This window comes from Taudactylus pleione, unplaced genomic scaffold, assembly GCF_031769625.1.
Source record: "Taudactylus pleione unplaced genomic scaffold, aTauple2 ptg000434l, whole genome shotgun sequence".
Classification (NCBI taxonomy): domain Eukaryota; kingdom Metazoa; phylum Chordata; class Amphibia; order Anura; family Myobatrachidae; genus Taudactylus; species Taudactylus pleione.
Window position 1 is genome coordinate 4,964,431 of NW_028284836.1, and position 12,813 is coordinate 4,977,243.

Below are 12,813 nucleotides of genomic sequence, written 5' to 3' on the forward strand. Positions count from 1 at the left end.
TTTTGACTAAGACAGCTAAAAAAACAGAAGAGTTGAAGAGAGAGGATTTACTGAATTACAAGAAGACTACCACTAAAGAGAATTTTCTACCTTTTGTAACTACATATAATGGACATGAGAATAAGATCAAGAGATGTTTACAAAAACACTGGAATATCTTGCTTATGGATCCAGTATGGACATCCTTCCTCCGAAACCTACTGTTCTCTTCAGAAAGGGTAAAAGCCTCAAAGATACTTTGGCACCAAGTATGATCAGAGATGGTAATCAGACAAGAAATGATACTCTCCCCCCTTGCCTAAGATGCTATAAATGTGGCCGTTGTAACATATGTAGATATCTCCATCCACGCAGAAAAGTTTTTTATAATTACAATAATTCTAAAGAATTTAAGATAAAGAATTTCATGAACTGCAATTCTACATCAACATCTATTTATTAGACTGTCAATGTGGTTTGAAGTACGTATGGAAAACTAAAAGACCCCTCAAATTAAGGATTCAAGAATACATCCGTAACATAAAGAACAAAGTAGAAGGACATGTGGTTTCCAGACATTTTATTACGCATCATGGTTCCAACCCTGAAGAATGCACTTTTAAAGCAATTGAACACGTGACTTTGGGAGAACGAGGAGGAGATTTGAGTAACAAACTTTCGCGGAGGGAAATGTTTTGGATTTTCCAACTTAATACAATGGCTCCAAATGGGTTTAACGAAAGTTATGAAATTGCCCCTTTCCTATGATGGATGAGTTGGTAGCTGTGGATATCCTTTACATTATCTGCAACCTTACCATTGTACTGATGCCCAATCTCGTCTGATCTTGGAAGTTAAGCACAATTGGGCTGGGTCAGTCCTTGGATGGGAGACCACCTGGGAATACTCAGTGTTGTAGTATAATATCCACAGTAGGGAATACATTAGCCACTCAGTCCACCTTAAGGATTATGGGTCACATACGAGTCGAAGTTTTATGGAATATAATAAAATTAAAATGAAGATACTTCTGCTGACTGGCCTGGATTATGGAATACTGACTTTATTTTACCTAATTTATTACACCTATTTTTTACATTTATCCTGGACTTTGGACAATTATCACCCTATACAAATGGAATTATATAAATATATATTTTTTCAGTAACATCATGTCGCTCACTTTTATACACCTATATGACGTGATTTACGTTACTAGCTAGATTCCAAATACACTATAGTGTGTGATGCGATTTATGTTACTAGTTAGGCTCCGTATCTTATTTATTTATGAACACATCCACTAATTTGTCCTCCTTTTTGAATCATCAGCTGCATATGGAAAGATGGCATCGTGGTTACTATGGCAACAGCAATACTGACGTTCTGAAGACAGGAATGAGACACGCAAGCGCCAATCACAGTGCCCAGCAGGGAATAGACTTGATGGTATCAACGAAAGAAGACAGGAGTTGGAGAAAGCCTGGAGTATCTGTCGGGATGAGACAAATCGGACCACTAATCCAGCCGCGCATAGACTCCAACAAAATGGCGGACGCAACATCACTAGTGCAGACGCATATGGTAAATGATAGAATGGATGTGATGTTATGATTGGGCGGAAGCAGAGCGGATAAGGGGGAAGTCCTTGCATGATCGGGGGCCCTGAGTCACTCCATAACAAACCTGGAACTGATATAAGACTTATGGACAGTCTACTAAGGATGATGTATATTAAATCTACATGTTTCCAATACGTTTTAAATGTTTTATAAAAAGAGCGCATTTCCGGATGTGACTGACCGGAAGTGATGTTAAAGATGGCCCTAATGAGATAATTGGAGTCCTGTCTCACAAAGGGTATTAAAAGTGTCAAACCCTGTTTACAAGCACCCCTTGATGAAGTCCCTAAGTGGATGAAACGCGTTGGGTTAGCTGCCATTGCCTGAAATGACAGATTACAGGTAAGCATTGCATTTCACTCAAACTTCTTATTTTTTAAAAGAACACGTTTGGAACTTTTTTAATGAGTTTTTCTACTTGTTTTTATTGATTGATTCCTCTGTGATACTGGATTTTTTAAATATATAACTATATGAATTCTACTCGCTTTTAATCGCTTTTAAACGGTTGAATTGTGTTTAGCATTTTTAAAATATTTATAAGCACTTTTTGCATATTGTGGATAATTAATTTATCAGAACACTTCATGCTTACTTAAGCAGTACCTATTTACATGTATGTTTTGTGTATTTATTTTATTATTAAATTGTGATTATATTTTTTCATCTATATACACTCTGTGTATTATGTTTTGTTGGTTGAATTGCACATTTTATAAATTATTGCACTAATATACGTCAGTCGCTCATCACCTAATACACTTATAACATTTCACTACTAAGGGCTACTCCAAAAGTCCTTTCACATTGGGCTTAGCTGACACCCTATTATACTAAGGGAGTATGTATATTTATATATATCCTGATTAATCCTCTGAACTAACTCCAAGTTGGCGCCGACACTGTGTACTAATAAATATAGTTCTAGTTATACATTTTTAAAAGATGTATTTGGTTTGGTTCTGTTCTTATGGTGTTTTAAATAATTTTAATCCTGATTGCATTTGACAAAAAATGTAAATATTCTGTAATTTATTTTAATTTATTCCAAATATAATTTAAATATATAATATATACACACATTACACATAGGTGGTCAGTGGGCGATGCATTATACACATGGTCATCAGTGGGTGGGTGGGCAATGCATAATATACATAGGTGGTCAGTGGGTGATGCATTACACACATGATGGTCAGTGGGTGATGCATTATACACATAGGTGGTCAGTGGGCGATGCATTATACACATGGTGGTCAGTGGGTAGGTGGACGATGCATAATACACATAGGTGGTCAGTGGGTGGGTGGGCAATGCATTATACACATAGGTGGTCAGTGGGCGATGCATTATACACATAGGTGGTCAGTGGGTGGGTGGGCGATGCATTATACACATAGGTGGTCAGTGGGTGATGCATTATACACATAGATGGTCAGTGGGTGGGTGGGCGATGAATTATATACATAGGTGGTCAGTGGGTGATGCATTATACACATAGGTGGTCAGTGGGTGGGTGGGCGATGCATTATACACATAGGTGGTCAGTGGGTGATGCATTATACACATAGGTGGTCAGTGGGTGGGTGGGCGATGCATTATACACATAGGTGGTCAGTGGGTGATGCATTATACACATAGGTGGTCAGTGGGTGATGCATTATACACATAGGTGGTCAGTGGGTGATGCATTATACACATAGGTAGTCAGTGTGTGGGTGGGCGACGCATTATACACATGGGTGGTCAGTGGGCAATGCATTACACACTTGATGGTCAGTGGGTTGGTGGGCGATGCATTATATACATAGGTGGTCGTGGGCGCTGCATTATACACATGGGTGGTCAGTGGGCGATGCATTATACACATGGGTGGTCAGTGGGCGATGCATTATACACATAGGTGGTCAGTGGGTGATGCATTATACACATAGGTGGTCAGTGGGTGGCTCCCATTGGTGGACAGTGGGTCAAGCATATTCATTGGTGGTCAGTGGATGGGTCACATTGGTGGTCAGTGGGTGGGTGGGCGATGCATTATATAAATAGGTGGTCAGTGGGCCATGCATTATATACATAGGTGGTCAGTGGGCGATGCATTATACACATAGGTGGTCAGTGGGCGATGCATTATACACATAGGTGGTCAGTGGGTGATGCATTATACACATAGGTGGTCAGTGGGTGGCTCCCATTGGTGGACAGTGGGTCAGGCATATTCATGGGTGGTCAGTGGATGGGTCACATTGGTGGTCAGTGGGTGGATCACATTGCAGCTCAGCAGCACTAGTACAAATATACCGTACTCACCAAATTAGGGCAGGTTGCCCGATCAGGTGTGCAGAACAGGGACTCGTGTCTGTCCGTCTCATCCAAGTCACGATGCTGCACAAATTGGAGACTGGGCGTGTACTGCATTCATGCACACACGTCAGATCCACAGGTTCATGCACACACATGTCAGATACACAGGTTCATGCACACACATGTCAGATCCACGGGTTCATGCACACACATGTCAGATACACGGGTTCATGCACACACGTCAGATACACAGGTTCATGCACACACGTCAGATACACAGGTTCATGCACACACATGTCAGATACACAGGTTCATTCATTTTTTAGTCTGGATTAGATCACATTGGGATAGAAATTTCTTTGTTATGTCCCTAACTTAGATACTCTCTATAGGTTCAGCATGATAAAATAAAATAAACAATCTTATTGGGATGTAATTATTATTATCATTATTTGTATTTTCTATTGTGATGTATAAATAATAAAGTGTAAAAATGTTTTAGAACAAAAAATTATTTTTTTGTCCTTCCTACTGTAACTATAGTCGATTAATTGAATTAATTGGGGATACCTAATCATTAAAGTATGACTAAATCCCCACATCCAAACCTTGGATTTATTTAATAAGCCTTTTCTGACATTTTCATTATATTATATATTTTTTATAGTTTTTTTTATATATACTTTGAAAACTGTGTGATACTGTACATTGTCTCATTGTTGTTACTAACTGAATCGTTATTTACGGATTTAATTTTATGCTGCTGTATCTGTAAGGCTGCATATCCCTTAGAAAAAGAGGAACACTGATATTTACAATTAGTAACCATTACCATGCCAGTAAGAATTCCAACTGATTAACACTGAGTGAGTTACTATATACAGGTGCCTTGCATATTGGACCTGGTATATTAAGGGTGAATAGACCTCTATCTAGGCACACCCCTCTGAGGAAATCCCGATTGGGCAGAAACGCGTCAGTGATTCCAAACAAGTGTCTTTTTTGATCACCTCTGGTCCTGCGACACATACCTCTACAAGGGCGCACGCAGTGGACGGATAAAGCCTGCCGTTCAGGTGGCTGCACGAGGGAAAGCTAGACAGGGCCTGTCCTGCAGAGACACCTTTATCTGCCAGCACGCTGCTGCAAGGCACTGTAGGCAGCAGTATAACAGGCGCCATCCGACAGTCGGTCCTGTGCGTCATCTGCCGCAGCACTGTGAGGGAAGTGCTTTTCGCTTGACATACGAAACACTGCAACCTACCAGTCCATTGCCGCAAATCAGCACAGGCGGCAGCACAGAAGACGCCATCCGGCGGCTGATCAATAGTGCGTCACCAGCCTCAATACAGCACGGGAAAATGTGTGTTCTTTTGCCGCGAGACGGACGGAGCTTGCGGACTGTCACGCTGTTCTCTTTATACAAGGTATGAACCGCAGATATGGCCATGAGACAGATGGAGCATGAGGTGCGTTGGTAAGTGAGGATATACTGTACATATTGCACTCATTGCGAGACATTAATTTCACAAAACCTACACCGAGACTGATAGTGGAAAACTATCTTTAATTTCCTTAATTCTATTTCTGGACAGTTGTCACCAGTGTTCAGCAGGATTCAGTCTGGGAATTACTGTTCAAATTCGTTATATCATCTATCTGGATACGACATTTCTTGAAAGTCACTATACTTTTGCTTGTGGAACTTTAAACAGATCGTAGCTTCCACGCTCATATGCATTGGATTATAACCCTATATGCAGGGGTGGGCTGGGCTGGGGGTCAGGGTGCCATCTGCCCCCTGGGCCAGTACAAGTTTAATGATCCAGGGCCACCTGGCTGCTGGAGGCAGGCAGAGGATTCTTCTGCTGTCCGGCCGCTTAGTGCTATAGCCTATAACCTGTGTTATGCAGCAGGGGCTTATAGAAAATGGCTGCCCCCACGGCAGTCTACAAAAACATGGCCGCCGTCGACCAATGGGGAGCCAAGTTTCATTTCCCTCATTGTTCACTGCAGAAGGAGAATATATGTTGCAGCAGCTGCACACAGTTCGAAGCATCACTCACCCTAGTTTACCTAGAGGTACCTTTATATGTCTATACTGTACATGCTTTATAATCTAAACTATGTTTGAATAATTCAGGGTGCTCTCATTAGACATCACCACTATGATCCATCAATTGTGTCATTAAAGTGTACCAGAAAAATTACTTTTTATTACATGTGCATATTTTTCATCTTTTGTGTTACTTTCTCATGTGCATATTGCTCCTGCGTGGAGACCTGAGATTTTTCTGCCTTGGTTAGTGTATATACTCAGGGGCGCTGAGGGGGGGGGGGAGCGGGTACAAATGACCCGGCCGGGCTTGCTGGAGGGGCCCGGATCTGGTGCTGCCCCCCCTCTTACATCACAGCAGCCCAGCACACTCTGCTGTGTGCTGGGCTTCAGTGGGAGACTGCTCGCAGCAGCTGGAGCAGTCTCCTATGCCTATGGGGGGAGCAATCACGCTGATCGTGCCCCCCATTGGCTGTGCGCCGGGCTGAGGGGCTCACAGCGCCCCCTCCCAGCGCGTGAGCGCTGTTAAAATGCTTTGTTTTGTTTTACCTAAGGGGGCGTGGCCATGCCTCCCGCGATTAGGCCACGGCCCCTGTTACTCGTGCCCGCCGCTGCTCTTGGCGGTCCCGTATATACTGCTTGCACACTGGGGGTTCACAATTCACAATTATTTTCTAACTACTACCATGCCAGGTTGCCTAGGTTGATTTTTGTGCACTGCTGTTAATAATTTCCATAGCACAGTTGTTGAGTGTATATGCTCATCATATATACATATATCCCTGTTGCTTTGATATGAACAGTGGGCCTGATTCAGCATGGATCCTAAGTCCATTTATGCTCTCAGGGAGCACCTGCACAATTCCATACTCTTTGCATAAAGGGTAATTTTATATATGTGGAAAGTCTTTTTAAACTTATACATATCCTCGTTACCAAGAAATTCCTGTGCTCAATGATATTCCCCCTTTTGTTATTCCTATATTTTATATCAGTCACTAGAATAGTCTCTGTCAGACAGGGATGGTACTGTAGGTGATGTATTTGATTATACTGTAGTTCTTAGACATAAGGGGCAGGGGTTAAAGTGGGGCAGAACTGCATTCCGTCATGGAGTTGCCGGGTGACTGCTGAGAGTTTGTTGCCAGCAGGCGCCCGCCTCCATCCCTACAGAGGCAGCCACAGGCTGGAGTTCACTCCTGAGCTCTGGCTTCCGGCTCCTGCAGTGGGCACTATGGGAGAGAAGTCATGACGTCTCTCACATAGTTCCAAGGAGCAGCCAGTCGGACAGCAGCAGACGCAGGAGCGGGGCTTAAGGTAAGTATTTTGTGTTACGGTTTCTTTGTGTAAGGGGAACTACTACAGGGGGAACTACTAATAGGGGCATTACCACTGGGGGCATTGCATAGGGGGCAGCGCATAAGGGGTCCCACTACTGGGAGCACTGCATAAGGGTCACCACTACTGGGGGCACAACCACAGTGGGGCACTGCGGCACTGCATAATGTGAATCAGGGGCACTATGTGCAGTGTAATGTGAATAAGATTATGCTACTGTGTGGCATTATTTGAATTGGGCATACTATTGTGTGACCACGCCCCTTTCTTTTGAGACCACACCCCTTTCTGCGACACCGCGCGTGCTCTCCCTTTCTTTAAAAAGCGCCGGGGGGGAGGGGGTGAGTTTCACCATGTCTCTAGGACCACTTTAAGCACGGATAATGGGTGTGACTCAATTGGTTTTACAGCGACTATTTCCTATGAGCGCCCAACGGAGCAATTGAGCACTGCTTTAGGTGGGTTTAGCCACATTGCGTGGCCCAACCTGGTGCTTCTGGGCACACACATGTGGCTCTCGCGCACTGGTGAAAAAACCAGGGCCACTTCATTGCTGTTGCCCCCCAGGCTTAAAGTTGCCAGCCAGCCCCTGCCTCTATGCCCATACATTTAGCGTCTGAAATCATAGCTGCTATATAAGGTTAATGTGGAGCTCTAGACATACATATCATTCATTAATTTGCCACAGTGTTTATTGGCTTTTTTGATGTCTTGTGTTTTTAGACATATTTTATATGTGTATTTATATTTGTTACATTGGCCAATGATGTCTGTTCTGTATTATTAAATTTGTATATTGTATATGTATATTATTTATTTTTAATTCTTATTTCTGGCACAGTCGCTACACATTTTTGTTTTAATAATTCTTTATTCATTATTGATTTAGGCTGTAAGTGTTAGCGCTGTCGTTCAGCTTCTTTTTGTGTTTCCTTTTGGCTTGCGCCCACAAACAGCTGCGTGGAAACACTCATTAATTCAATCAAGATTTTCAAGTGTTCCATACTTCAGTACCATTGGCTATAGATTTCTAAAAAGTGAGATGCACCTACATTATAGGTGGGGGAGACACACATGGGAAGGGGAGGGCAGAGTCACACATTGACGGGAGGGCAGAGAAAAGGGATTTTAATTATAGGGAAGAGCATTGGCTAACAGGATGATAATTAAGCTTTGACACTAATATTATCATTATATCATATGAGTAGTCACATATCAGTTGTTTCAAAGATTGCCAAACAAGGGCCTGATTCAGAGCCGGACGCTCTGAAAGAGCGCTTGCTCTGAATCAGGGCCTTTTTTAAAAAAAATTTGTTCGGCCTCCTGGCCGCTCGCTTAGCTGTGGGTGACCACCCACAGCTATTGCGAGCGGCCAGGTGATGGTCGAGATGGTCTCAACCATCGCGACCATCGGGGCTTGCGACGAGACCCTTGTGGTAGGGTCTCGTCCCTGCAAGCCCCAGTGAGCTTTCGGCTCTATTAGAGCTGGAAGCTCACCCACTGACATCACTCGTGATGTCAGTGGGGCCGCCCCCAAACGGCAGGCGTTCCTTCGGGAATACCTCCGTTTGGCCAGCCACCCCCCCTGCCCGCCTCCAAAACGGGGCAAGCTGTCAATCAAAATCGACAGCTGCCCCGCTTTGGTGCGAGACCCGTAGCGACGGAGCGACGGTCGCTAGCCGGGTCTCGCGCATGCGCACGTTGGAGCCGGCTCCGGCGTGCGCATGCGCAGTGGCCAAACATCGACCAGCGGGTCTGAATCGGGCCCCAAGTCCACATCACATGACCCACAATAATATTTCTACTCTTTAAAAGACAAGTCCTTAAAGTTTTCTGCAGTTACCCTATAAACATTTATCAATAAGTGAACTTTTAAGATATGATGGATAAAAAGTAGACTGTACATTTGGAATATAAATGTTAGGAGAGGTCAGCAGACGTTAAGCAGATCATTGCTATGACGCGGATGCTTCTTTAGTTATCGGCAGTGCCGGGGTCTAAAATGATGGGAGAATGAGGAGATACCTTTTTTTTGTCTCAGGGTCTGATTCAATACCGCTCGCAACAGCGATTCCGCACGCGATCGGCCGATTGTTGCGTTCTGCAAATGCGTATGAATCGCAGTGCGCATGCGCGAGCCAGCCATCGCGGTGACTACGCAGACCCATCGCAGAGTGATGGACAGGAAGTGCCCTTTGTAGGTGGGAACGGGGTGGTGGTCGGGGTAACGCAGGCACGTCAGTGCATTTCAACGCCGCTGCAGGAGCGTGCATAAATTAGTCACTGCCATGCCGTACGCAGCCTGAGGCCTGATAGCGTGCGATGAAAGTTAGCAATTCCTGAGTAAGGTCAGAGCTTGCGCAAGTGTGTGTGAGGCTGCGATGGTACTTGATTGTATCGATGGTTTCGCAGTCTTGCTAAACATTACGGATGTATGTAAGGTAAGGTGGGCGTCCTTGTGTTATGCGGCGACATAGTAATCGCAGAGGATTAGCATAGTATCGCAGTTGAACTGTGTGCGTAATCGCTATTGTCATTCGCAGTTGCGATTGGCAGTGAGTCAGGCCATCAATGCTTTAAGGGCAAAATACTTATATCTACAAAGAAATCTGACATAAAACTAATTAATGCAAAAAATGTATAAATCGAACAAATTGGTGGATGGTACAAATTGAAGGGGTCTATTTACTAAGCAGTGTTAGGAGACAAAGTGAAATGAGAGTAGGTACCAGCCAATCAGCTCCTAACTGCCATTTCACAGGCTGTGTTTGAAAAATGACAGTTGGGAGCTGATTGGCTGGTACCTTATCACTTTCTTATCACTTTTCATTCTGTCTCCTAAAACTGCTTAGTAAATAGACCCCTAAAGCTTAGAATTAAGTTGTGATCTTGTTAATGATATACAGTATGGGCATTTGTTGTGAGTCCAGAGACTAATAATTCTGCATTTACAAACTTTTAAAATACCTATTATGGTAATATATTGGGGTCTAGTTACTAAGCAGTGATAGGAGACAGAGGCCCGGATTCAGAGCCGGACGCTCTGACAGAGCGCTCGCTCTGAATCAGGGCCATCCTTCCTGATTTTAGAGCGGACTCCTGGGTGTCCACCCACAGCTATAGCGAGCGGCCTAAAAGATGGTCGCGATGGTCAAGACCATCGCGACCATAGGGCTTGCGACAAGACCCTTGTGGTAGGGTCTCGTTTGCCGCAAGCCCTGGAGTGCTTTTGGCTCTATCAGAGCCAAAAGCACTCCCACTGACATCACTTGTGATGTCAGTGGGGCCGGCCCCAGATGGTAGGCGTTCCCATGGGAACGCCTCCGTCTGGCCAGCCACGACCCCGGTACGCCCACCAAAGGGGGCGTGCTGTCACTCACCATCGACAGCACGCCCCCTTTGTAGCGAGACCCATAGCGACGGCTTGCCCGTCGCTATCCGGGTCTCGCGCATGCGCACGACGGAGCCGGGTCCGTCGTGCGCATGCGCACTGGCCCAACATTGACCCGCTTGCGAGCACTCAGCATTCGTGAGCGGGTCTGAATCAGGCCCAGAGTGAAAAGTGATAAGAAAGTGATAAGGTACCAGCCAATCAGCTCCTAACTGCCATTTCACAGGCTGTGTTTGAAAAATGACAGTTGGGAGCTGATTGGCTGGTACCTTATCACTTTCTTATCACTTTTCATTCTGTCTCCTAAAACTGCTTAGTAAATAGACCCCTAAAGCTTAGAATTAAGTTGTGATCTTGTTAATGATATACAGTATGGGCATTTGTTGTGAGTCCAGAGACTAATAATTCTGCATTTACAAACTTTTAAAATACCTATTATGGTAATATATTGGGGTCTAGTTACTAAGCAGTGATAGGAGACAGAGGCCCGGATTCAGAGCCGGACGCTCTGACAGAGCGCTCGCTCTGAATCAGGGCCATCCTTCCTGATTTTAGAGCGGACTCCTGGGTGTCCACCCACAGCTATAGCGAGCGGCCTAAAAGATGGTCGCGATGGTCAAGACCATCGCGACCATAGGGCTTGCGACAAGACCCTTGTGGTAGGGTCTCGTTTGCCGCAAGCCCTGGAGTGCTTTTGGCTCTATCAGAGCCAAAAGCACTCCCACTGACATCACTTGTGATGTCAGTGGGGCCGGCCCCAGATGGTAGGCGTTCCCATGGGAACGCCTCCGTCTGGCCAGCCACGACCCCGGTACGCCCACCAAAGGGGGCGTGCTGTCACTCACCATCGACAGCACGCCCCCTTTGTAGCGAGACCCATAGCGACGGCTTGCCCGTCGCTATCCGGGTCTCGCGCATGCGCACGACGGAGCCGGGTCCGTCGTGCGCATGCGCACTGGCCCAACATTGACCCGCTTGCGAGCACTCAGCATTCGTGAGCGGGTCTGAATCAGGCCCAGAGTGAAAAGTGATAAGAAAGTGATAAGGTACCAGCCAATCAGCTCCTAACTGCCATTTCACAGGCTGTGTTTGAAAAATGACAGTTGGGAGCTGATTGGCTGGTACCTTATCACTTTCTTATCACTTTTCATTCTGTCTCCTAAAACTGCTTAGTAAATAGACCCCTAAAGCTTAGAATTAAGTTGTGATCTTGTTAATGATATACAGTATGGGCATTTGTTGTGAGTCCAGAGACTAATAATTCTGCATTTACAAACTTTTAAAATACCTATTATGGTAATATATTGGGGTCTAGTTACTAAGCAGTGATAGGAGACAGAGGCCCGGATTCAGAGCCGGACGCTCTGACAGAGCGCTCGCTCTGAATCAGGGCCATCCTTCCTGATTTTAGAGCGGACTCCTGGGTGTCCACCCACAGCTATAGCGAGCGGCCTAAAAGATGGTCGCGATGGTCAAGACCATCGCGACCATAGGGCTTGCGACAAGACCCTTGTGGTAGGGTCTCGTTTGCCGCAAGCCCTGGAGTGCTTTTGGCTCTATCAGAGCCAAAAGCACTCCCACTGACATCACTTGTGATGTCAGTGGGGCCGGCCCCAGATGGTAGGCGTTCCCATGGGAACGCCTCCGTCTGGCCAGCCACGACCCCGGTACGCCCACCAAAGGGGGCGTGCTGTCACTCACCATCGACAGCACGCCCCCTTTGTAGCGAGACCCATAGCGACGGCTTGCCCGTCGCTATCCGGGTCTCGCGCATGCGCACGACGGAGCCGGGTCCGTCGTGCGCATGCGCACTGGCCCAACATTGACCCGCTTGCGAGCACTCAGCATTCGTGAGCGGGTCTGAATCAGGCCCAGAGTGAAAAGTGATAAGAAAGTGATAAGGTGCCAGCCAATCAGCTTCCAACTGTCATTTTTCAAACACAGCCCGTTAGATGACAGTTGGGAGCTGATTTCCTGGCACCTTATCACTTTCTTATCACTTTTCTCTCTGTCTCCTAACACTACTTAGTAAATAGACCCCTTAGATTTCTATAGACTCCTTTGGGTGGATTTACTAAAGCTTTTTTCTTTTAGGGTGCATACACACTGGACGATATCCATGA

General features: G+C 45.5%; 1 pseudogene; it reads left to right on the plus strand.

Annotated features, from left to right (window-relative positions):
- The first annotated feature begins 782 nt into the window (after positions 1–782).
- Positions 783–901, plus strand: LOC148505933 (5S ribosomal RNA; annotated as a pseudogene).
- The last annotated feature ends 11,912 nt before the right edge of the window (positions 902–12,813 follow it).